A 25,832-nucleotide genomic window follows, 5' to 3' on the forward strand; every position below is an offset into this window, starting at 1 on the left:
GTCTGTCTGGTCTTCTTCTAAGAATGTACATTCACATAAATAAACTTTCTGCTTGTACCACTCATCTGGTATGTCTAGTCTGTCCTTGAATTCATTCTTGTGAGGCACCAAGGGACTTCTGCAGACTCTTTTAGATGGGTCAGGTCAAGTCCTCAGGGCCCAGGTATCCCCAGTAAACCAGGCAACAACAGGTAACTGTTTCTTTGGCTTTCTCCTACTTCATCATTTCTCTTATTCAAATATACTGAACCTTTGTTTTTAGTTAGTAACTTTCAGGGAGTTCTCAACAACAACAAAAGTTTGGTTCTCTTTATCTTAATAATAGATATACAGCTGCCCACAGTGCTACCCAGCTGGACTAAAATTTTCAACCTCCGCTGCAGTTATATATGACTATATTTTTATGTGGAATGTAAGCAGAAGCAATGTCTACAGACTTCAGGTCTAATACTTACTTTTAGAGTCTGTCTGCATGATCTTCAACCCCTTTCTTCCTTTTAGGATAGGCAGAACAATCCTAGGGTACCAGGGTCACAAATTACCAACAAGCAGAGATATACTACTGAATTTTCTGGTCTCTTTCAAACTATTAAATAAGAGATAACTGAAATTATATGGTTTTAAAGGTATATATTTGAGTCTCACTGTCAGAGAAATATAGTATTTAAACTAGTACTTGAATGTTTATAATAAAACTGGTAATTTTACTTTTTTAGCAGGAGGATCTATCCATGTAACCAACATGCATGTTCACCGTATTTAACTTCAGTTAACAGAAAACCAAGGTGTTTTTCAGGAAAAAAATGCAAAAGAAAGTATACTGGATCTCAAGTTAACTGGTTAGACAACCAGTTAATTCATATTAGCCAACTTTAACATGAAATGGTGCAACTATCACCTGATATCTTTCAGAGAATTATTCACAAGGAAAAAAGAATAAACTTCTTTGCAACAGCAGGTATTTTTTCCCCCTCCAACTTTTAAGTGGTATTTGAACTGATGGGAAATTTAAAACTGTGCTATGGACTCTATCAAATAAGAAGTTGATGACTAGAAAATATGGTTGTTAAATGTCACATTACTGTCTTCTGACAATCTTCTGCCTTTTGGAGCAAGTTTTATAGCCTTGCTTCACTTGTAAAACAATAGAATGATTATAAATGTGTTAATCTAACATAAAGGATTTTAGGTTACTTTACAAAAATCTGAATAAAGCTTCAAGAACTTCAGTGGCAAAATACAATGAAAAGTTATAAAACACTGGTGTTACTCTAAAAAGTTTGACATTAAATGTTTTATTGAAATTTTGCTGATAATCCATTATGAATTCATATTAAATGAGGAAGCTCTTTTATGCAAGAAAATAACCTACAGCTGTCTTCATATCCTTCCATGAAGCTGTCATTGAAAGGTTACTGATATCTTTCTATTTTACTTCAATGCATGACCAGTGACTACTGAGCTTTCAGTAACATTAAATTAAAAACCTCATAAAAGTTTTAGTCTTTAGAATGCTGATATCTCTCAGTTAATATATGAGAATATCCAGGAGGATATGTATGTAAAAGGAGTTAACATAAACTAAAAAGCCGGCTTGAGTAACTAATTTGTCCTTAAGAGACAGTATATTGTTAGTGTCCAAAATCTTCAATATTTTTGAATATTTGAAGTTAGAAATAAGGTAGATAATCAAAAAAAATAAGCTATTTGGAAGTGTCAATTTTCTGGAAGAAAATACAGGTACATTTGGGGAAAAAAACTTATTAATACCTTCAAGTGGTCTATTTTAAACAAAGAAATTATTTATATTGTATTCAGACTTTATAAGGCTATTTCCATTAATTTTATGTAATATTCTCCTATTATGCCTTAATATTTTACAGGTTATTAAAGAAGCTTTTAACTGAAAACTACAGTTATATTCAATTACATTTTAAAACGTACTATTATGAGTATAATGAACCCACAGATTCAACAATTATCAGCTCATGGCCAAACTTCTTTTACCTATAACCACATAGCTTTCTCCTCCTCTTGTGGACATATACACTGGATTATTCTGAAGCAAATTCCATACATTATATAAGTTTATTCATAATATGTCAATATAAATAAACCTCTAAAACATAAGAACTCATTTATCAATGTATACCATAGTATAATTATCATACATACAAAGCTGAAAACTTCTTAATGTATACCATAGTACAATTACTGTACAAAATTAAACATTTCTTAGCTTTTAATGAAAACAATTCTTATTTGAATCAGAGTCAAAATAAGGAATAAACATTGAATTTAAGTATGTGTCTTGTTACTTATTTTATATTTGGCCCTATCCCCAAGCTTTTACAATCAGATCAGACAAAGGGTCTTGAAACCTCTCAGAATTCCACAAGACTTGGGCTGATGTGAAGGATTTTTAAAACAAATTTTTGAAATAAATTTTATTATAATATAAAATTAATTCAGAAAATCATTCACATCTGAAGAGTATAGGTTGCTTACTTTTTTCTTTTTTTTTTTTTTTGCAAATTGAACACACCTATGAAACCACTATTTTGATCAAGAAACATATTTCCCCATCCCTAGAAGCCCCCTCATAGTTCTCTTAGTGACATCTTTTCTCATCTCCAAAGGTAACTACCTTCCTGACCTCTAATGCCATGGATGTGCACCCCCTGTATTTTAATTTTAAATTTATCTTCATGGCATCACACAGTAGATACTTTTCTGTATCTGCTTATTTCACCCCAAACCAGGTTCATGTGATTTATACATTTTGTTGTGCACAGGTCTTGTTTAGTCTCATTTCGAAATAGTATTCCACTGAAAAACACATATTATAATTTATCCATTTATCTATTAGTCTAATATTGATAGGCCTTTTGCTGTTTCCAAGACTTAACTATTATAAATATTCCTACTAATAAAATACATTAATATATCTTTTGTTTCAGGGGTGCCTGGGTGACTCATTCGGTTAAGTGTCTGACTTCAGCTCAGGTCATGATCTCTTGGTTCATGAATTTGCATTGGGCTCTGTACTGACAGCTCAGAGCCTGGAGCCTGCTTGAGATCTGTGTTTCCTTCTCTCTGCCCCTCCATTGCTCATGCTCTTTCTCTCCCTCTCAAAAATAAATAAACATTGAAAAAATTAAAACATATCTTTTATTTCAAACATTTCCATATTTATGTTGGCTATATTCCTAGGAGTGAAAGTGCTAGGTCATAGAGTGAGTTTTCAGCTTTAGTGGTGATCTCCAAACATTTTTCAAAGTAGTTACACCAATTTTTATTCCCACCAACAGTTTATTGAGCAGTCCAATTAATTCTCATTCTTGCCTAAAAATCATATTATCAGATTATTAGCCCTTTTACTTTGACCCAGGACTGAATGTTTCTACTATTATCACATTTAGGTTTATTTAAAATTTTTCTACAGCTCTTTAGATTAAGAAATTTATCATCTGTTTATTGGTCATTTGGGAATCAACCTGCATCTTGATATTGCTTAGGGTTCATTTTAACAAGAACATCTCATTGGTACAGTCATGTATTTCCACAAGGTGGCACATAACATCTACATATCTTCCTTTTTATATATTGATGGACTTGATAAGCATTGCCTAAAATCATTATTCTATTAGATGTTGGCAAAATATGATGTTCAGAATCATTTATCCTTCACTTTTATTTGAAACATTTCTTTAGAGAAACTTAAACCTTCCTTCATCAATTATTTGATTTTCATGAGATGTTGTTCAAGTAGGAACTGGAGGTTAAAAAAAGAGTATCATTATTATTTACTACTTTTCAGAATAGTAAGATATTAAATTCTCAAGTTCTTGCCAACTTAGGAGACCTGCATTCCACTTTATTTTTCTCTAGGCCTACAAGACTGAAAATATCACCATTTCCCATCTTCCCTAGCATCTTACAAAGAGGAACAATTAATGAATTCTGACATATTTGATATACTTCAAATCACTGAAATTATTACTTTTATTGATGTTTAGGTCAGTCTGACATGACCTTAGTAGTCTTTGTAATCTCGACTGTTCTCTGCATGACAAGGTATTACAGGCTCACCCTATAAAAACTCTTGTTCCAATTTTGGGATAAATAACATCCCCCCTCAAAGAGCCCTGTTTCCTTTTAGTTATAGATTACACCTGATGCTGAAAGTGCTCATCGTAAAGGCTTTAGTCATTGTTTCTAGGTCTGTTTGTTGAGTAGAAATGAGAATTATTAGTCCGTTATTATTTTTTTTTGTTAAGAGAAAATACATTATGGGCTCATCGTGACATTTCCAAAACAAATTTACATTTCAGTTATTTCATTTACATTCAGGGTTTTTTTTTGTTATGTTGACAATTTTGGGTATTGTCAACACTAACATAATTGCATTAACCTAATATAAAATCACTTGCAATACTTTGTGTGTGTGTGTGTGTGTGTGTGTGTGTGTGTGTGTGTAAGGTTAAGTTAAAATTTCATGGGCATATAGAAAAACGGACTCCAAAGATGTCTGTGCTCTGTTCTATAAAAACTTGCCTGCGACCATGTTACCTTCCATGACAAAAGAGATGCTGCAGAAGACAATATTCTGGATCATTCAGATGGACCATATAGTGCCTTAACAGTAGAACATTTTTAGTTGGGTCAGATTGATGAGCTAGAAGACAGAGAAATGACACATGACAAGGACTTGATCTGCTACTGTTATCGTTGAAGAGAGAAGAAGGAGGACATGAATCAGGGCATGCACAAGTCTGTAGAATATATGAACAAACCTAAGTTTACAGTCATCAAGAAAACAAGGACTTCAATCACGCAACCAGCAGAAACTAAATTTTGCCATAAAGCTCGATGGGCAAGAAAATAGATTCTCCCCTTGGGCAACTTGGTTTTAGTCCAGTGACACACATACTGGACTTCTAAACTACAGAACTGTTAAGATAATAAGTCTGAATTGTTTTAAGCCACTAATTTAATGGTCATTTATTATGGTGGCAATAAAAAACTACTATAGTTAACTTCAATTTTTTTCTTTCTGCTTTTGGGATTTTTTTTCCATTTTGTTTTTTTTTTTTAGTTTTTTTTAACGTTTATTTATTTTTGAGACAGAGAGAGACAGAGCATGAACGGGGGAGGGTCAGAGAGAGGGAGACACAGAATCCAAAACAGGCTCCAGGCTCTGAGCTGTCAGCACAGAGCCCGACGCAGGGCTCGAACCCACGGACTGTGAGATCATGACCTGAGCTGAAGTCGGCCGCTCAACCGACTGAGCCACCCAGGCACCCCTCCATTTTGATTTTATATACTTTGTTTTATGTAAAATGTTCACAAGGTTACAACATAAAACAACATATTCATAGCGAAGTTTGGTTTCTCTGTCCCTTCCACCCTTCCTTTTCTTTTTTATATCCTTAAAAATTTACATTTTACCTTTCCAGAGTTATATTCACTCAAGTAAGAATACATGAACATTAATATTCCTATCCTTAAATTTTCATTTTTTATTTTATTTATTAAAATAACACACTCTAAAATTGGCAATTTTGGTGTACAGTTTTATGAATTTTAATACATGAATACATTCATTTAACCACTTTCACAATTAAGATACACATTGGTTCATGGTATCACTCGCAAAACTTTGTGCTACTCACAACAACATCCTCTCTCCATCCATAACCCTAGTAACTGCTGATTTGTCTTCCTTCACTATATTTTTGTCTTTCTGAAAATGGAATAGCTACTTTCACTTAGTATGTAGTCAAACATCCAACTATTCTTACAACCAAAAGTCATATTCATGGGGGTTCATCTGAGAGAAATAAAATCATATCTCTAAAAGCTATGTAGAGGGGCGTCTGGGTGGCTTGGTCGGCTAAGCGTCCGACTTCGGCTCAGGTCATGATCTCACGGTCCATGAGTTCAAGCCCCGCGTCGGTCTCTGTGCTGACAGCTCAGAGCCTGGAGCCTGTTTCAAATTCTGTGTCTCCCTTTCTCTCTGCTCCTCCCCTGTTCATGCTCTGTCTCTCTCTGTCTCAAAAATAAATAAACGTCAAAAAAAAAATTAAAAAAAAAGCTATGTAGAAAATTACTCATATTAGCCAATAATCGAAAACAACTCCAATAGTAGGCAAAAGAATAAAAAATCAAATTGTGTTATATTCATAGAATTGAATACCATAGTTCAATAAAAGGAATGGACTACTGATGTAACAATAATGTAAATATGTCAACATGTTAAATGAAAAAAGCCAGGAAAAAAGTTAACATACTGATAGATTTCTATATATTGCTAGTATACACACACACAAGCAAAATTATTCTATGGTTGCAGAAATAAGCCCAGTAAGAATAGTGATTGCACTTTGGATGGAGGACTGAACTGGAAAGGAACGTAAGGAAGTTGCTTGAATTGATGAAAACATTCTATACTTTGACTGAAATGTCTTTAGAAAGTTGAAAAAGTTTCTCACAATTGACCCAAATGTGCATAAAACTTTTTTGGAATTCGCTATATGTAAATTACCACCTTTGTATCAAATAAAGAACTTCAAAAGAAGAAAAAACAGAACATGTCTGAGAAATTTCCAAAAATGATGATAGATGTGAAGGCACAGAGAAAAATCCTAAATGCAGAGAACAAAAGGGATATTACCTTCAAAGGAAGAACATCAAGACTGATAACTGACTTTTTTACAGAAATGATGAAAACCAAAAGTCAAGCATGCTGGCATGCTTAGAAACTGGAAGCAAATAGCCACAATTCTAAAACATTAAATATTTTTAAAATCTGAATGAAATTAAAATAAAAAAATCAAATCAAAACTAGAGATATGTTGTCAATAGAACTACAGGTAAAGGAAAAATATTCATGAATAAACCCATGAGAATCCAGGCAGAAATAAAGAGCCAAGTGAAAACATAAATACATTTTGACTATGGTCTTTTTTTTTCTTTTTTAATTTAAATACATGGCAACAATAACCAGCATTGGGGCTAAGTATTTTCTTTTCTAGTGTTATGAAATAGAGAGCAATGATACAAAGCCAAATAAAAAATCTGAATACTCTTATGTATCTTAACTAAATTCAGTTACTAACATCCCCAAAAGCAGGATTAATTGGCTTCAAAAAGTATTTTTCCAAATATTTAAGAGAGGAGGGAAAAAAAAAAACAAACCAGAAACAAAAAAGACAAACAATAAGCTCACACAAATTCTCCAGAGAATTTTTTTTGAAGGCAAAATTTCAGTAGCACTTCACAAATGTGGCTATCCAAATGTCTCAGAGGACCATGGACAGGGTATCTGACTTTATTAGACATAAGGGAAATTCTAATTAAAATCAAAATATTATACTACTACTGATCCATGAAATGCATAATATGAAAAAGATAATACCAAATTCAGGTAAGGATATGGAGCATCTGGAACTCATACACTCTTCATATGTAAAATGGAACAAACTCTTTGGAAAATTATCTTGCTAGTTTATGTTACTGCTAAATATATAGATGCCTCATAACCTAGCCATTACACTCCTAGTTATATATCCAATGGAAATGTACACTAATGCCCACCAAAATAAATGTATATGTTTTTAATAGATAAAAAAGGGAACAATCAAATTACCCAACATCAACATATTTATCAATCACAGAATTGGCAATTTGTCATACAGTAATTGTGGTACAGTCTATCAAAAAAGTACTATTCATCAATAAGACTAAATCAATTTTCCCCACACATAAAACCTTGGATGACTCTCACAAACGAAATATGAAGCAAACAAAGCTACTCACAAAAGACAAGATTCCATGTGTATCAACTTGCAAATAGGCAAGACCCTCTTATAGAAACCAGGTGAGTGAATGTTCTTAGATGAACAGTGAACAGGAGGGGTCATGATGGAAATTTCTGAGATTCTGTTTTTACTTATTCTGTTCTTTGTCTTTAGTTAAGTACTGATTATGCAATGCTTTCCCTTTATGAAAATTCAGGGAAAAATACATAAAGATTTTCTATATGTAGGTTATGTTATTAAAATGTTTACCTTCAAAAAAATTTTAATGTTTATTTTTGAGCGACAGAGAGAGAGAGAGACAGAGCACAAGCAGAGAGAGAGGGAGACACAGAATCCGAAGTAGGTTCCAGGCTCCGAGCTGTCAGCACAGAGCCTGATGCAGGGCTTGAACTCAAAAGCTGTGAGATCATGACCTGAGCCAAAGTCAGATGCTTAACCGACTGAGCCACCCAGGTGCCCCTAAAATATTTACCTTAAAAGAAATAAATTTTATTTATACCTATCAAGTTCTCTCAAAAATATTAGCTTTTCTTTCTCTGTATAAATATATTGTTTCATCAGACAACTCCAAAATGGTTATAGGACGTTATATTCTTGATACTTTAAAATTATTTTTAAATGTTTATATATTCTTTTAGTTTTTAATAAAAAACATATCAAACTTTACAATAACTATAAAGTTATACTAACCATCATACTGGACTCTATTCATTGTGCTTTCACATATCCTCACACACTCACACCCCATATACACATGAGCACACTCCCAATGTGTGGGAGATATGCTACATATCAAACAATATCAATAATCCAAAAAACTGTATTTCAATAAAACAAATTTGTTACTTATTTTTAATTCCTTGTAAATTTATTTCTGATCACTCAGTACATAATTCTTACAGCTTTTATAGTAAAAGAATATAAATCCTGATAACTTTCTTCTCTGGTTATAAAGTAGTGAACATTAAAATTTGCATAAAACAGGCTATAATAATGTTTTATTATTTTGAATATATTTCTGAGGTTGAAGAAATTGGAAAATCAAGGTCAATGTAGTTATCTGACTTCATATCTGAAGACATAAAATTTTTTTAAGTGAAAATTATTTTAAAGATTTATATTTTCAACACTATAGCTTAATCATTAAACACTGCTGAATCAAATAAAAATATTCTCCAAATATCAAAGTTATCTCTTAAATCAATCTAATATGTATGTATACACGTGCATGAATGTGTATACAAGCATATGTAAGTGAAAAGAGATTGTGTGTGTGTGTGTGTGTGTGTGTGTGTGTGTGTGTGTGTTTATAAAATCACAATTGGGCTAAATACATTCTATTCTTCAATCACCAGTTATAAAAGCTTAAAAAAATTCTGCTTGTTTTTAAACTTGACACACATGGAATGATACATACTCCCTTCTCTGTTATTGAATGTTTGTTTAGTATTTTGCTTGTGAGAATCATTGATATTTTTCTTTGTAGCATTATTTATTTTTTTCATCTTGAAGTATAGCATTCCTTATATAAATACACTACAACTTATGTATCAATTCTCAAGTATGATCCTTCCATTTTTCAGTTTTTTCCTGGCTCTTCATTATTGCTTTATATTTTTTAGTTTTCACATTAAGCTATTATAAACTGGTAACACTGATGAAGTATTTCTTCCATAAAACTATAACCACATATTCCCAGACATGGTAAGTATATGACTGTGTGAACATTAATACTCATCATCACTGTATCAATTACATATTAAAAGAAAGTATCAAGAATTAAAATACTGAGTCACACAGTTCAAAGGCATATAAAATAATAAAGGTTTGTTAAACTTATTAACAGAAACCCAGTTCTTTTATACAAAAGAGATTTGGAGAAACGAAAAAAACACATTTTACACAAAAATATTTGGTAAGTAACAAACACTAAATAAGTACCGGAAAAATATAGGATTTTCAGAAATTTGATGACTATTAATTTTTTTTACAATAACAAAGAATCTTTATCTTTTAAAAACTGTTAACTAGGCTAAAGGACACATTCTCTGAATCCTCCACAAAACAAAGGCAACATTTTACTCACAGTATTAATTAGCTTCAGTACCATTCTTTTTTTCTTTTTTTACGCCCTCTCTGTTAAATTGTGCCCCAAAGTGCAAACATTAAGGCTTTGTTTTCCTTTCTGGATATAGTAAAGGCACGTGCTCTGTACAATGTAGATATGCCATAAACTTTCAAACAGGTGTTTATTTATTTTTTTAATGGAGGATCCACAAACTAAGATCTATAGAAAGATATTAAGTAATCACTGTGCACCTTGATAAAAATCAACAAAACAATGTTTGTACCAACCTGATATATACTGGAGCAGATGTGGTAAATGTAAATAAAATGTGAGAAAATCAATATATGTCACTTTCAATGAAAAAGATCTCAAGTGTTGTTCACAGTTCTTGGGGTCTTAATTGTATATAACACTAAAAGTATGCATTATTGTGCTTCTTATTTTGTCACCTAATCTAAATTTCATGTACATTCACGAGTGTTTCATATACATTCATGAGTGTTTACAAACAAACTACATTGCTACCCGTATTCTTTGTTCCCTAGGTACAACAGAATAAATGTTCCTGAGTCAATCAAAAGTCAAACCTATAACTCACAGTTGGAATCTTACTCCATTTTGACTTTTTAGACTTAGATATAACAGTCACTTATCTTTTCCCCTTTCTATCACCAATATCTCCCTCTCTCCTAGACTGTACTCATCAGGAATATAAACATACTATAGAAACACCCACAATTCAAGATCCAGTGCTCCAATAGGCTATGGATCTGTTTTGAGATTTATATATATAAAGAAAGAGAGGGAGATGAAGAGAGAGATTTAATATCCATGAGAAAATTTTGAACAAGTTCTACAACTGATGTTTGTACTTTCTCAGTGTCTGTTCACTCTAGAATCTAAATTAATCTCAATCCCATTCTCAACTTCTTCATCAAAACACTGCTACATCATAGTCTTTGACAATCTCTTTGTAGCCATAGCCACTATCCACCTCTTTTCCTTCATATTATTTGAGGTTTTAGTAGCTGTTATTCCAACATCCCTTAAAATATATCCTCTCTTAATTCTGAGAAACAGCCCTTTCCTTATCTGCTTCCTACTTCTACTCCTAATTTTCATTTTCATATCTTCATTTCACTATTCCATTCTTCTGCAATGTCAAATTTTCTGTTAATGTCATCTATGGCATTTATCATACCAGATACTACACTTTCCTGAGAATTTGATATATATATTTTAAATATCTTCCATATCCCTGCTTATAATAATTTCCTCTGTTTGCACATGTGTAATAGTTATAACGGCTTTAATGTCCTAGTCAACTAATTCTATCGTTTGTGTTATTTGAATCAATTTTAATTGACTCTTCATTATAAGCTGTTTCCTGTCCCCATGGCAATTGATGTTTTTTTTTTTAATTTGATGTCAAACATTGTAAATTATACGTTTTAATGTGCTAGATAGTTTTCATTACTATGCATATCTCCTCAACTTAGTTTGGGAAGTATTTAAGTTACTGTTAAACAGTTGGATTGTTTGGTTCTTTCAAGCTCTGTTAGACAGGGCCAGAATAACATTCAATCTAGGGATAGTTTTGTCTCACTAGTAAGTTAAAACCTTATGCTGCATGTCTAGTGAATTCCAGAATTTTCTACTTTCGCTTGTATGATGATAATTTATTTCAAGCCTGGTGTAAAATCCCTTTGCTGTCACTTGTAATCCTTCCAGGTAGTTCCTTCTCTAGCCTCAAGTAGTTTTCCTTAAATAGATGTACTGGTATACCCATAAGAATACTCAGCAGCCTCTCTGCAGATCTCTGGAAATACTTTCCATGCAGCTCCCTCCTTCCTGATACTCTACCTTAAGAACTCTAGTTTTAGTCTCCCCAGATCCTCAGCTCTGTCTGTTCAGCTCAAGGTATCTGCCAGGCTTTTCAGGTTTCCCAATACTTATTACATCCTGGAAACTCTCTCCTGGTAGGAAGCTGTGACAATAGTAGGGTTTATGGATTTTGTTCCCTAATTCTTACAGGCCATTTACCTTTATTTATTAATCTTTAAATGATTTTTTTTCATTTATTTTTCAGACAGAGAGAGACAGAGCATGAGTGGGAGAGGGGCAGAGAGAGGGGGGGACACAGAATCCTTTGCAGGCTCCAGACCCTGAGCTGTCAGTACAGAGCCCAAGATGTGGGACTGAAACCCATAAACCATTAGATCATGACTCAAGCCGAAGATGGACACTTAACCGACTGAGTCACCCAGGCACCCTGCATTTAGATTTATTGTATGGTGTCCACTTTCATATTTTTTCAAGTTCCTTGTCTGCTTTTTGTTTTTTGGTTTGTTTTTGTTTCTGTTTTGCATTTCCATTTTTTTTAAGTTTCTTATTGTCTTATATCGAAGGAGATATCTAGTCCCTATTCCTCATTTTTGCCAAGAACAAAAGTCCCAGTCTGAGTTTACCCTAATGCTGAGTCAGATAAATCTGGGAGAAAAGTCTGGCTTTGCAAGGGACCAAAGGATCTGAGAAGAGCTCATCTAGGCTCCAAGGCTGTGCTAGTAACAAAAGGACAAGGAAAATCAATTTGACCCAGAAGAGACTGCCTAAGCTTTTAAATTGGTAAAGCACAAATTAGTTGGGTACTTATAAAATTTGTCCCAGCCAGTGGTTAGAACATACACTGAGTATAATATCTTATTAAAGTTTTATTTCAGAGGAAGCATGTAAATCTAATAGAAAAAGGAAACATCACACTTTTCCTTCCCCAACAGGAAAATTAGAGTAGAAAATGGAGAGGTGCCTTGAAAAGGGGCTGGAAGAAGTTCCATATGATAACTTCTAGCTCAAAACTGCTGTAAAGTTATCCATTCAATTACAAACAATATACTATGCTTTAAAGAAAAGGGGGGAAACACGCTTTCTTCTCATCTGGGTTAACCCAGTGTGACCATAAGTCAACTAATATTTGAGAGATGACAAAATAAATAGATGGTATCAACAATGTTACATTTCACATAGTATCATATTATAGCAGCCATTGACTCAAAAGGACAATGAAAACATCACTGTTAAGGATTTTCTCCTCCAGATTTTGAGGCTCAGTAGATGAGGCTCATGACCTCTTCACCAGGTTAGGCATGTTGGGTTATAGGAGGAAACCTTTTGTTGCTTTGAGGGCAGGAAGCCTTTGAGGTTCTGCAAACCTCCTGTAGTAGCAAAGACTCAATGTACATTTGCTTTACTTTTGCTCCACTTAGAACTTGAATTTTCTGAGACTAATTCATAAGTATTACAAGCTGTATCTATGGTTAGTACTTTCTTTTTTAATAAAAGCTCATAAATCATATATTTGTAACAAGAGATTAATCACCACTCTTTTCTCATTCTAACATGTTAGGATGCATTTACATTGCATTGATTTTTCCCCTATCCATTCAATTCATTTAACCATTCATTCATTCATTCATTCACCTACCCAATAATTTACCAAACATTAATACTGAATACCCACTCTCCTTTTTCCTATGAACATATTACTGAAACTGAAATTTAACAAAATAATTGAAACTTTACCTTTGTTTAACTACATTCTTTTATTTAAATAATCAGATTAGCTTTTTTTTTTGTAGAAATGTTTCCTAAAACACAGCTTAATTCATTATAAGGATATACAAAAGATGTTTGAATACAGGTTAAACTTTGGTTTTGGGGGATCAGTGTCCAAACTTTCTGAGATTCTAACCTAAGAGGGAAAGTAATAGTCTTTAACCTTGTACCTCTATCCATCAAGAGTAATTCATAGTCAGGTCTGAAGTTTTCAGGTAGCAGGATTTATCAAAGTTGGATGTACTGTCCAAACAAATCTTTAAAAGCAGCTATTCTTTATTGACTATTAACTATGTCAGGTATTGGCACAGTTTTTTTTTTTTTAATCTTTAAAATGGCTTCTTGAGCTAAGTACTATTCTTAACCATCATTTTGTAAATTAGAAGACCAAGACTCAAAAGAGTTAAGAAGCTTTGCTGTGTACCCATAGGACGTGTTAGAGTTGAACCCAGGGCATTTCACACAAGAACCTGTACTCTTAACCAATTTGCTATATTATCTCCTTAAGTCATTTATGGTGCCCCATATCCTGGTCTTTCTATGATGGTGCTTTAGTTCTTGATTCTCTTGACGTATGAACTTGCTTCTTATTTCTTAAATCTCTTGTTTTGTGCTCATATTAATGTTATAATTTCTTTCACATCTTCAATTACTGATGACCTACTGCTTTTGCCTCTCAGGATTATCAAACAAACCAAATCAATTGGAATTCAGGCAGTTCAGGGCTTCTCTTCTAAACTCAGATGGCAACTCAGCAGAATTCTTTATAAAAACAGATTCCCAAAGGAGTAAATTAAACAACTTTTCATATTTAGGCCAGAAAAGAAAGGCTGGCCTCTCATGGACTACAGCTTAATTAATATCACAGATCTGTTTCCACTAACAGTCAGGTAGGCCTTGAACAACTAGTAATTTTTAGTTAAGATGTTTGCTTACTTCTTTAAAGTCTTCATAAAATACTCCACAGCCTTCTTTTTCCTCCTCTTTAGCAGTTTACAAACTTGTCTGCATGAACTGTGGCAGAAGTCTAAATGCTGTTCCTTTACATTCTCTCATGAGGTCAAGAAACCTCTCTTTATACCTACTCTCAGAACAACCTTAGTTATTAATAATTCCCTCAACTAACTATAAAGTCAACACTAATATTAACCCCAGGTTATATAACTATTGTGCTTGGATGTTCATCTGGAAAATATTTTCATTTTTAGCTTAATGAAATAGATTATTTATCTCCATGCTAGAGTCTCCTTTACCAAGTTCCTTTGGTAGGTCTTTTCCTCTCTGTTTCCTTAAATCTTTTCTACATGAAATACTTAGCAATATAATAGTCATCATATTCTAAATATTTAAGAAAAAACAAGCAAATTACAAAACCCAAAACAAAAATAATAAAAAAGTTTGTCTTGATTATGCCTATTTCTCCTTTTCCAGGGACAAATTTATTAACTGCATTTTTGAGTAGTTATTTTTTATCATAAATATGATATCTACACAGTTTGGAAAACAACAAAAACCAGAAATATGAAAAACACAACTCAGTCATATCACCCTCACACAAGTACAATTAATATTTCAGCAGTTTCCAAGTTTTCTTAGCAGAGCTTATTTTTAACTCAGTTTTAATCTTGTAATTCTTTGACTACAAATATTCTTAAATACATTTTAATCATGAAGTTTTAAATTACTTATCTATAATCATATCACATATGTGTGAATGTTTAAACGTTCCAGGATTTCAAATAACTTTGAGACAATTTTTCATGTTTGAAATTTTTTCCTTAGTCTAGAACTCAGAAGTGAAATTTTTAGAGCAAAGTAAATGTGTCTGAGGTGGTATTTAGGGAATTTTATGGTGCTATTAGGAAAGATACCTTACAAGTAGATCTGATATTCATAAGAAACAGAGGTCCCATAGAAGAAGATGTCATGAAAGTCTTATAATTTCATGTAATTTACATGTGCCTTCTGATTCTGTTCTTTCCTGTACCTTAATATGAATTTCTACTGTGGAATGGTTAACTATTGCGCCTGCCTGAACTTATGACTCAACAGATTTCACAATACAAGTTCATGATAAACAGTTATGTATTCTTTGTTGAGGCACTAAGCAACATGTTATATTTTTTCATACAGAAAAATAATATTTGGCAGCATGATGGCCCTACTCCAAAACCTTAGGAAACTGGGCTGAGAATTTCCTCCTGCGTTATCAGAGACCCCATACCACATTCTTATTTGCCACTTTTACTTTAGTCTCATCAGACGTGCTGGATCATATGGCTGAGATGTCCAGAAGCTTGTGCCATAAACCCGGAATTATTCCAAATCCTCTTATAATCTTAGTTCAAATCAATACTTGCAGCCTACGGAATCCTCTAATGGATCAGAGTAGTATTCTAAGTGTGGGATATGCTGCCTCCCAGCTTTAAAGATGGCACAATATGCTCTCTTTCTTAGTGGTAGGTGGTGAAAATGTAGACATCCACAAAGCTCTTTGCCTCATCCCAGTCCTTAGTGTTCCATTTTTTAAATATCAGAATCCTAAGTCTAATATAAGTTACATGCCAAAGCTGTAATTCCAGCACTTTTCATGTCTTCCTGCCTTGACAATTAGACTCTGGCCCTGATTTTCCCTGCTGGTCTCCTTAAATGCCTCCATGGAGACCCTGTGGGTTTTACAGCATGCCTTGAGTTGATAATTGGTTGATCAGAACTTATCATTTTCTTTTCCAAAACTTATTACGCAATTAACAAAAGTATTCTAATTAAACAATTCTTACTATTAGTATTTCTTCACATTGCTCAAGTGCTATAACAACCTCATAACCTACACTTCATTTTCTATCTATATATTACCTCAAACCACCAGATGAGATTCTTTGTAATTGTGATGGTACTATTTACTAAAGATTGTCTTTATTATAGGTACCAATGGGGTCAGGATTTTCATCTAGTAGACAAATGACCCAGTCCCACAATTCCACTGTGACTATGTGCTTTCTAGGCCTACTCCTAGGTACTGACTTTCTCACTCTGGGTTTCCCTGAAAGTTGAGCCTGAAATTGCCACATATTGAAAATACTTTATTTGGAAGTTATCCCATATGCTCAAGTGAGGCATAAAGGCAATAATACAGAGAAGGAAGGAAAGCCAATAAAGGAGTACATTATTAAATTGGCCATTGCTATCTATTACTGGGGCTCAATCCCCTGGGATCTTGTTTAACAGTCTTATGCAATGGCTATCAGAACTATCTACCAGGGGAACAAAAGAAATGTTCATTCTTTTACTCCAATCTCACTTTTGTCAAGAGTAGTCTTTTCAGGGCACCTGGGAGGCTCAGCAGGCTAAGCTTTGGACTTTGGAGTTCAGGTCATGATCTCATGGCTCATGAGTTCAAGCTCCACCATCAGGCTCTGTGCTAAAAGCTCAGAGCCTGGAGCCTTCTTCAGATTCTGTCTCCATCTCTCTTTGCCCCTCCCCCACTCACATACTATCTCTTTCTCCCTCTCTCAAATATAAATAAACATTTAAAAAATTTGTAAAAAGTAGTCTTTTCACAGGTAGCATTAATTCCCTAACTGGACTGCTCATGCTTGAGGAAGAAATGGTTCCTCAGACACCCCATACTAAGATCTCAAAAAGGATCAAAGGCAGTCAACAAGAACTGTGAATATCAGATTGCACCTGTGTGAATCAAGTTATAGTGAACAGAGAACTGTCTGGGATATGGGGTAACAAACTAAAGATTTGAAATGGCATGTGAGAAATATCAGGTGTAGGTCATTTTGTTCTCTTTTATCTCTCCTCCTTTTCCCTTATGGAAGACAAAGAAATATTCATAGCAACTTTTTTACTTTCCTTCTTTCAAATTTTGTTTTCCTTCTTATTTCATGTGGGGTTAACATTCATTGTATTTCTTTATGCTCATTTAAGAAAAACAGCAACTCTTACATGAACTCTGTTGAATCAAAGGGTGCCAGGATTCAGAGATTCAAGGTAGCATATGGGGAAATCAAATTACATACATAAGATATATTTTATATAGAATTTTATAGAAATATACGAATATATTTATTTTTTAATGTTTTTGTTTATTTTTGAGACAGAGAAACAGAGAGCATGAGCAGGGGAGGGGCAGAGAGAGAGGAAGACACAGAATCTGAAGCAGGCTCCAGGCTCTGAGCTGTTAGCACAGAGCCCGATGCAGGTCTCAAACTCACAGACTGTGAGATCATGACTTGAGCTGAAGTCAGATGCTTAACCGACTGAGCCACCCAGGTGCCCTTGAATATATTTATATGTACATATATATTCAAACATCTACAGATTTTTCTAGACTGGTATTTATTACCTTCCTTGTACATGTAGTATATTCACATTTATTTCAGTCAATTTTGACCTAACTTGCATTCAGACTGAGATCTTATTATCCTTTGCCTTCCTTTCTTGGATTGCTGCAAGGATTCAATAATTCTTATTTCTACTTGCCCGCCATCACTCCATTGGTCATATCTATGTAATAATATTATACATTACCCCTTGATAAGCAATACTCACTGTCTTCACCACAGCCCCACCCTCAATTTGTGAAATGGTATTAATACTTTTTATAAACAAGACTGTGGTTATTCAAAAAAGGTAAATAACATGAATAAAAAATTGTAAATTAACTATGTAGCCGAGATGAAAGAGATAATTTGTATTAGTACTCAAAGAAGGTAAATATTTTATCTAATTGTGTGAAAATTATTATATACTAATCTATAGCCAAGGTAAAAGAAAAAAATAATTGCACAAAGAAAGAAAAAAATGAATTTAGTACCTCTGTGGTTTACTTTCTTGCTTGTGTGTGAGGAAATGAAAAATGATAACTTCATTAGATGATCTGAGTCCATTTCACCTCTAATATTCTGTATTTCTAAGTAACCCCTGACCTTGTTATTATAAGTACTCTGTTCTCTCTGACAATGACACTGATTAATAAACTGACCACTCCTTGCTGAGCTACGAGGGTGTATTCAAAGCTCTTTTGAATGAAAACATTAGAAATTTATTCTAATTAGCTTAAAGAAAGAGTGGATGAAGAGGAGAAAATGTATTGTCAATATCTTATCCACAGGAAATCCAATAGCAGAAAGCAGTTGGCTCTCACTAGTGACAGGAATGAGGAGCTCTTAAATGAGAAAATGAGACTGCCCTCTTTTAATTCTAAGCTACATGGTCTCCTTGGTCTGTATTTCTCCACATATGTGCTTCATTCTTTTCCTTGGGTACACAGATCGGCATAGCATGCTCACAGCCAAATAAGTTATCTCAGCCAAGTTTTGTCACACTTACCAGTTTAAGTGCATTTACAGAGACTGAGTTAAATTGCTCTGTCCCAATTCCAAATTCAAGAAAAGAGTTTAGGATTGGTCTGATTTCAACTAGGCATCTGGAGAAATCAACTGAGACAGGGGGCAAGTCTCATTGTAAAAAATAACTGCCAGAGTGCAAATCTGTTCATAGAGGAGAGAGTTTGTTAAAAGTCTGAAAAGTGTGGATTGAGAACACACTCTAAACTGATTCTAGTACACATGGAAATGATAAGATTATTTCAAAAGGTGTAGAAAATGGATTGCTAAAATTGATAATCTTCCAACCAGCAAATAAAAAATTCACAATGATACAGAAAACTCAATGTGACGTATGATACTGGATTTCTATGAAAACAATAATCAATCAATTTCCATGACATATTCTCTATTTGAACAATTAATTTTGTGTCCATATTTGTTCCATTCATCTAAAGAAGAAATTCCTCCTATAAAAATGTATTCCAGGAGATTGGGGGGAAGATGGCGGCATAGGAGGACGCTGGGCTCACCACGCATCCTGCTGATCACTTAGATTCCACCTACACCTGCCTAAATAACCCAGAAAACTGCCAGAGGATTAGCAGAACGGAGTCTCCGGAGCCAAGCGCAGAGGAGAGGCCCACGGAAGAGGGTAGGAAGGGTGGCAAGGCAGTGCGCGCTCCACGGACTGGCGGGAGGGAGCCGGGGCGGAGGGGTAGCCTGCCGGCAAAGCAGAGCCCCCGAGACTGGCTAGCAAAAGCAGAGGGGCCGGATGGAGTGTGTTCCAACAGCAAGCGCGACTTAGCATCTGTGAGGTCATAAGTTAACAGCTCTGCTCAAAAAGCAGGAAGGCTGGAGGACAAAGGGAGGGAGAGCTGCTGAGCCCCCGGACGACAGAGCTCAGTTTGGTGGGGAACAAAGGCGCTCCCCAGCGCCACCTCCCTCGCCCATCCCCCAGCCAAAATCCCAAAGGGAACCAGTTCCTGCCAGGGAACTTGCTTGCTCCACGCAAACACCCAACGCTGTGCTTCTGCAGAGCCACCCCTCCGGCAGCGGGTCTGACTCCCTCCCGCTGCCACAGGGCCCCTCCTGAAGTGGATCACCTAAGGAGAAGCGAGCTAAGCCTGCCCCTCCTGCCCCCGTGCACGTTGCCTACCCACCCCAGCTAATAGGCCAGATCCCCAGCACCACAAGCCTGGCAGTGTGCAAGTAGCCCAGACGGGCCACGCCACCCCACAGTGAATCCCACCCCTAGGAGAGGGGAAGAGGAGGCACACACCAGTCTGCCTGTGGCCCCAGCTGTGGGCTGGGGGCAGACATCAGGTAGGACTGCGGCCCCGCCCACCAACTCCAGTTATACACCACAGCACAGGGGAAGTGCCCTGCAGGTCCTCACCACTCCAGGAACTATCCAAAATGACCAAACGGAAGAATTCCCCTCAGAAGAATCTCCAGGAAATAACAACAGGTAATGAACTGATCAAAAAGGATTTAAATAATATAACAGAAAGTGAATTTAGAATAATAGTCATAAAATTAATCGCTGGGCTTGAAAACAGTATAGAGGACAGCAGAGAATCTCTTGCCACAGAGATCAAGGGACTAAGGAACAGTCACGAGAAGCTGAAAAGCGCTTTAAACGAAATGCAAAACAAAATGGAAACGACGACGGCTCGGATTGAAGAGGCAGAGGAGAGAATAGGTGAACTAGAAGATAAAGTTATGGAAAAAGAGGAAGCTGAGAGAAAGAGAGATAAAAAAATCCAGGAGTATGAGGGAAAAATAGAGAACTAAGTGATACACTAAAAAGAAATAATATACGCATAATTGGTATCCCAGAGGAGGAAGAGAGAAGGAAAGGTGCTGAAGGGGTACTTGAAGAAATTATAGCTGAGAACCTCCCTGAACTGGGGAAGAAAAAAGGCATTGAAATCCAAGAGGCACAGAGAACTCCCTTCAGACGTAACTTGAATCGATCTTCTGCACGACATATCATAGTGAAACTGGCAAAATACAAGGATAAAGAGAAAATTCTGAAAGTGGCAAGGGATAAAGGTGCCCTCACACATAAGGGAGACCTATAAGACTCATGACTGATCTCGCTTTTGAAACTTGGCAGGCCAGAAAGGAATGGCACAAGATCTTCAATGTGCTAAACAGAAAAAATATGCAGCCAAGAATCCTTTATCCAGCAAGTCTGTCATTTAGAATAGAAGGAGAGACGAAGGTCTTCCCAAACAAACAAAAACTGAAGGAATTCGTCACCACTAAACCAGCCCTACAAAAGATCCTAAGGGGAATCCTGTGAGACAAAGTACCAGAGACATCACTACAAGCATAAAACATACAGACATCACAATGACTCTAAACCCGTATCTTTCTATGATAACACTGAATGTAAATGGACTAAATGCGCCAACCAAAAGACACAAGGTATCAGAATGGATAAAAAAACAAGACCCATCTATTTGCTGTCTACAAAGGACTCATTTTAGACCTGAGGACACCTTTAGATTGAGAATGAGGGGATGGAGAACTATTTATCATGCTCCTGGAAGCCAAAAGAAAGCTGGAGTAGCCATACTTATATCAGACAAACTAGACTTTAAATTAAAGGCTGTAACAAGAGATGAACAAGGGCATTATATAATAATTACAGGGTCTATCCATCAGGAAGAGCTAACAGTTATAAATGTCTATGCGCCAACTACCGGAGCCCCCATATATATAAAACAATTACTCACAAACATAAGCAACCTTATTGATAAGAATGTGGTAGTTGCAGGGGACTTTAACACCCCACTTACAGAAATGGATAGATCATCTAGACACATGGTCAATAAAGAAACAAGGGCCCAGAATGATACATTGGATCAGATGGACTTGACAGATATATTTAGAACTCTGCATCCCAAAGCAACAGAATATACTTTCGAGTGCACATGGAACATTCTCCAAGATAGATTATATACTGGGTCACAAAACAGCCCTTCATAAGTTTACAAGAATTGAAATTATACCATGCATACTTTCAGACCACAATGCTATGAAGCTTGAAATCAACCACAGGAAAAAGTCTGGAAAACCTCCAAAAGCATGGAGGTTAAAGAACACCCTACTAACGAATGAGTGGGTCAACCAGGCAATTAGAGAAGAAATCAAAAAATATATGGAAACAAACGAAAATGAAAATACAACCATCCAAACGCTGTGGGATGCAGCGAAGGCAGTCCTTAGAGGAATATACATTGCAATCCAGGCCTATCTCAAGAAACAAGAAAAATCCCAAATACAAAATCTAACAGCACACCTAAAGGAAATAGAAGCAGAACAGCAAAGGCAGCCTAAACCCAGCAGAAGAAGAGAAATCATAAATATCAGAGCAGAAATAAACAATATAGAATCTAAAAAAACGGTAGAGCAGATCAACGAAACCAAGAGTTGGTTTTTTGAAAAAATAAACAAAATTGACAAACCTCTAGCCAGGCTTCTCAAAAAGAAAAGGGAGATGACCCAAATAGATAAAATCATGAATGAAAAGGGAATGATTACAACCAATCCCTCAGAGATACAAACAATTATCAGGGAATACTATGAAAAATTATATGCCAACAAATTGGACAACCTGGAAGAAATGGACAAATTCCTAAACACCCACACTCTTCCAAAACTCAATCAGGAGGAAATAGAAAGCTTGAACAGACCCATAACCAGTGAAGAAATTGAATCGGTTATCAAAAATTTCCCAACAAATAAGAGTCCAGGACCAGATGGCTTCCCAGGGGAGTTCTACCAGATGTTTAAAGCGGAAATAATACCTATCCTTCTCAAGCTATTCCAAGAAATAGAAAGGGAAGGAAAACTTCCAGACTCATTCTATGAAGCCAGTATTACTTTGATTCCTAAACCAGACAGAGACCCAGTAAAAAAAGAGAACTACAGGCCAATATCCCTGATGAATATGGATGCAAAAATTCTCAATAAGATACTAGCAAATCGAATTCAACAGCATATAAAAAGAATTATTCACCATGATCAAGTGGGATTCATTCCTGGGATGCAGGGCTGGTTCAACATTCAAAAATCAATCAACGTGATACATCACATTAATAAAAGAAAAGATAAGAACCATATGATCCTGTCAATCGATGCAGAAAAGGCCTTTGACAAAATCCAGCACCCTTTCTTAATAAAAACCCTTGAGAAAGTCGGGATAGGAGGAACATACTTAAACATCATAAAAGCCATTTATGAAAAGCCCACAGCTAACATCACCCTCAATGGGGAAAAACTGAGAGCTTTTTCCCTGAGATCAGGAACACGACAGGGATGCCCACTCTCACCACTGTTGTTTAACATAGTGTTGGAAGTTCTAGCATCAGCAATCAGACAACAAAAGGAAATCAAAGGCATCCAAATTGGCAAAGATGAAGTCAAGCTTTCACTTTTTGCAGATGACATGATACTATACATGGAAAATCTGATAGACTCCACCAAAAGTCTGCTAGCACTGATACATGAATTCAGCAAAGTTGCAGGATACAAAATCAATATACAGAAATCAGTTGCATTCTTATACACTAACAATGAAGCAACAGAAAGACAAATAAAGAAACTGATCTCATTCACAATTGCACCAAGAAGCATCAAAACCTAGGAATAAATCTAATCAAAGATGTAAAAGATCTGTATGCTGAAAACTATAGAAAGCTTATGAAGGTAATTGAAGAAGATATAAAGAAATGGAAAGACATTCCCTTCTCATGGATTGGAAGAATAAATATTGTCAAAATGTCAATACTACCCAAAGCTATCTACACATTCAATGCAATCCCAATCAAAATTGCACGAGCATTCTTCTCGAAACTAGAACAAGCAATCCTAAAATTCATATGGAACCACAAAAGGCCCAGAATAGCCAAAGTAATTTTGAAGAAGACCAAAGCAGGAGGCATCACAATCCCAGACTTTAGCCTCTACTACAAAGCTGTCATCATCAAGACAGCATGGTATTGGCACAAAAACAGACACATAGACCAATGGAATAGAATAGAAACCCCAGAACTAGACCCACAAACGTATGGCCAACTCATCTTTGACAAAGCAGGAAAGAACATCCAATGGAAAAAAGACAGTCTCTTTAACAAATGGTGCTGGGAGAACTGGACAGCAACATGCAGAAGGTTGAAACTAGACCACTTTCTCACACCATTCACAAAAATAAACTCAAAATGAATGAAGGACCTGAATGTGAGAGAGGAAACCATCAAAACCCTAGAAGAGAAAGCAGGAAAAGACCTCTCTGACCTCAGCCGTAGCAATCTCTTACTCGACACATCCCCAAAGGCAAGGGAATTAAAAGCAAATATCAATTACTGGGACCTTATGAAGATAAAAAGCTTCTGCACAGCAAAGGAAACAACCAACAAAACTAAAAGGCAACCAACGGAATGGGAAAAGATATTTGCAAATGACATATCGGACAAAGGGCTAGTATCTAAAATCTATAAAGAGGTCACCAAACTCCACACCCAAAAAACAACCCGGTGAAGAAATGGGCAGAAAACATGAATAGACACTTCTCTAAAGAAGACATCCGGATGGCCAACAGGCACATGAAAAGATGCTCAAAGTCGCCCCTAATCAGGGAAATACAAATCAAAACCACACTCAGATATCACCTCACGCCAGTCAGAGTGGCCAAAATGAACAAATCAGGAGACTATAGATGCTGGAGAGGATGTGGAGAAACGGGAACCCTCTTGCACTGTTGGTGGGAATGCAAATTGGTGCAGCCGCTCTGGAAAGCAGTGTGGAGGTTCCTCAGAAAATTAAAAATAGACCTACCCTATGACCCAGCAATAGCACTGCTAGGAATTTACCCAAGGGATACAGGAGTGCTGATGCATAGGGGCACTTGTACCCCAATGTTTATAGCAGCACTCTCAACAATAGCCAAATTATGGAAAGAGCCTAAATGTCCATCAACTGATGAATGGATAAAGAAATTGTGGTTTATATACACAATGGAGTACTACGTGGCAATGAGAAAGAACGAAATATGGCCTTTTGTAGCAACGTGGATGGAACTGGAGAGTGTGACGCTAAGTGAAATAAGCCATACAGAGAAAGACAGATACCATATGTTTTCACTCTTACGTGGATCCTGAGAAACTTAACAGAAACCCATGGGGGAGGGGAAGGGAAAAAAAAAGAGGTTAGAGTGGGAGAGAGCCAAAGCATGAGACTCTTAAAAACTGAGAACAAACTGAGGGTTGATGGGGGGTGGGGGGGGGAGGGTGGGTGATGGGTATTGAGGAGGGCACCTTTTGGGATGAGCACTGGGTGTTGTATGGAAACCAATTTGACAATAAATTTCATATATTGAAAAAAAAATTTATTCCAAGTAGTCATAGATGTGTGCAATACAAACTTGTAAAGCCTCAGTATCTCTGACTAATTAAATGTCTCTCTGATATAGCCAGTGGCAGGGGCTCTCATGATGCTGTTAACGACCTGTGAAATCTAAGCAGCTCACAAGTTCTAAGAGCACAAATTAGGAGCATGGAACCATAAAATAAAGACTCAGCTGTTCTTTTTAACATTTAGGGTTTACTATAACCAAATTGAAATATAATAGTTATGAGCCAAATTCCTCTATAAAAAACTCAAACTTAGTGTGAAATGAAATTTAACAAAGTAGATGTAATATGAATGTACTAAAACAAGTGGGGAGAATAGAAATGCTAATAGGCACTTAAGTGCATGCTCTTTAAAACATGAAAATGTAGAAAAAGTAAGGAATTCCTCAGAAAAAGTTAAAGTTATGTATCCAACTTACTATTACTGAATTTCATACATATCAAGAATTTGGATAGTTATATGAGATTCTATTAGCATATAAATATCATATATATGTATGTATGTATGTATACACACACACACATACACACACACACATATATATGTATACACACACACATAGATTAA

At 35.6% G+C, this 25,832-nt stretch overlaps 1 long non-coding RNA gene across 2 annotated transcripts in view; it reads right to left on the reverse strand.

Moving 5' to 3' along the window:
• Positions 1-465: 465 nt before the first annotated feature.
• Positions 466-25,832, reverse strand: part of LOC122200946 — a 106,623-nt gene continuing 81,256 nt past the window's right edge. For both annotated transcript variants that reach the window (XR_006194015.1, XR_006194014.1), the window contains exon 4: positions 466-517. This is a non-coding gene — a long non-coding RNA (uncharacterized LOC122200946). The remainder of the gene's footprint in view (positions 518-25,832) is intronic.

The sequence above is a fragment of the Panthera leo genome, chromosome A1, assembly GCF_018350215.1.
Source record: "Panthera leo isolate Ple1 chromosome A1, P.leo_Ple1_pat1.1, whole genome shotgun sequence".
Taxonomy (NCBI): domain Eukaryota; kingdom Metazoa; phylum Chordata; class Mammalia; order Carnivora; family Felidae; genus Panthera; species Panthera leo.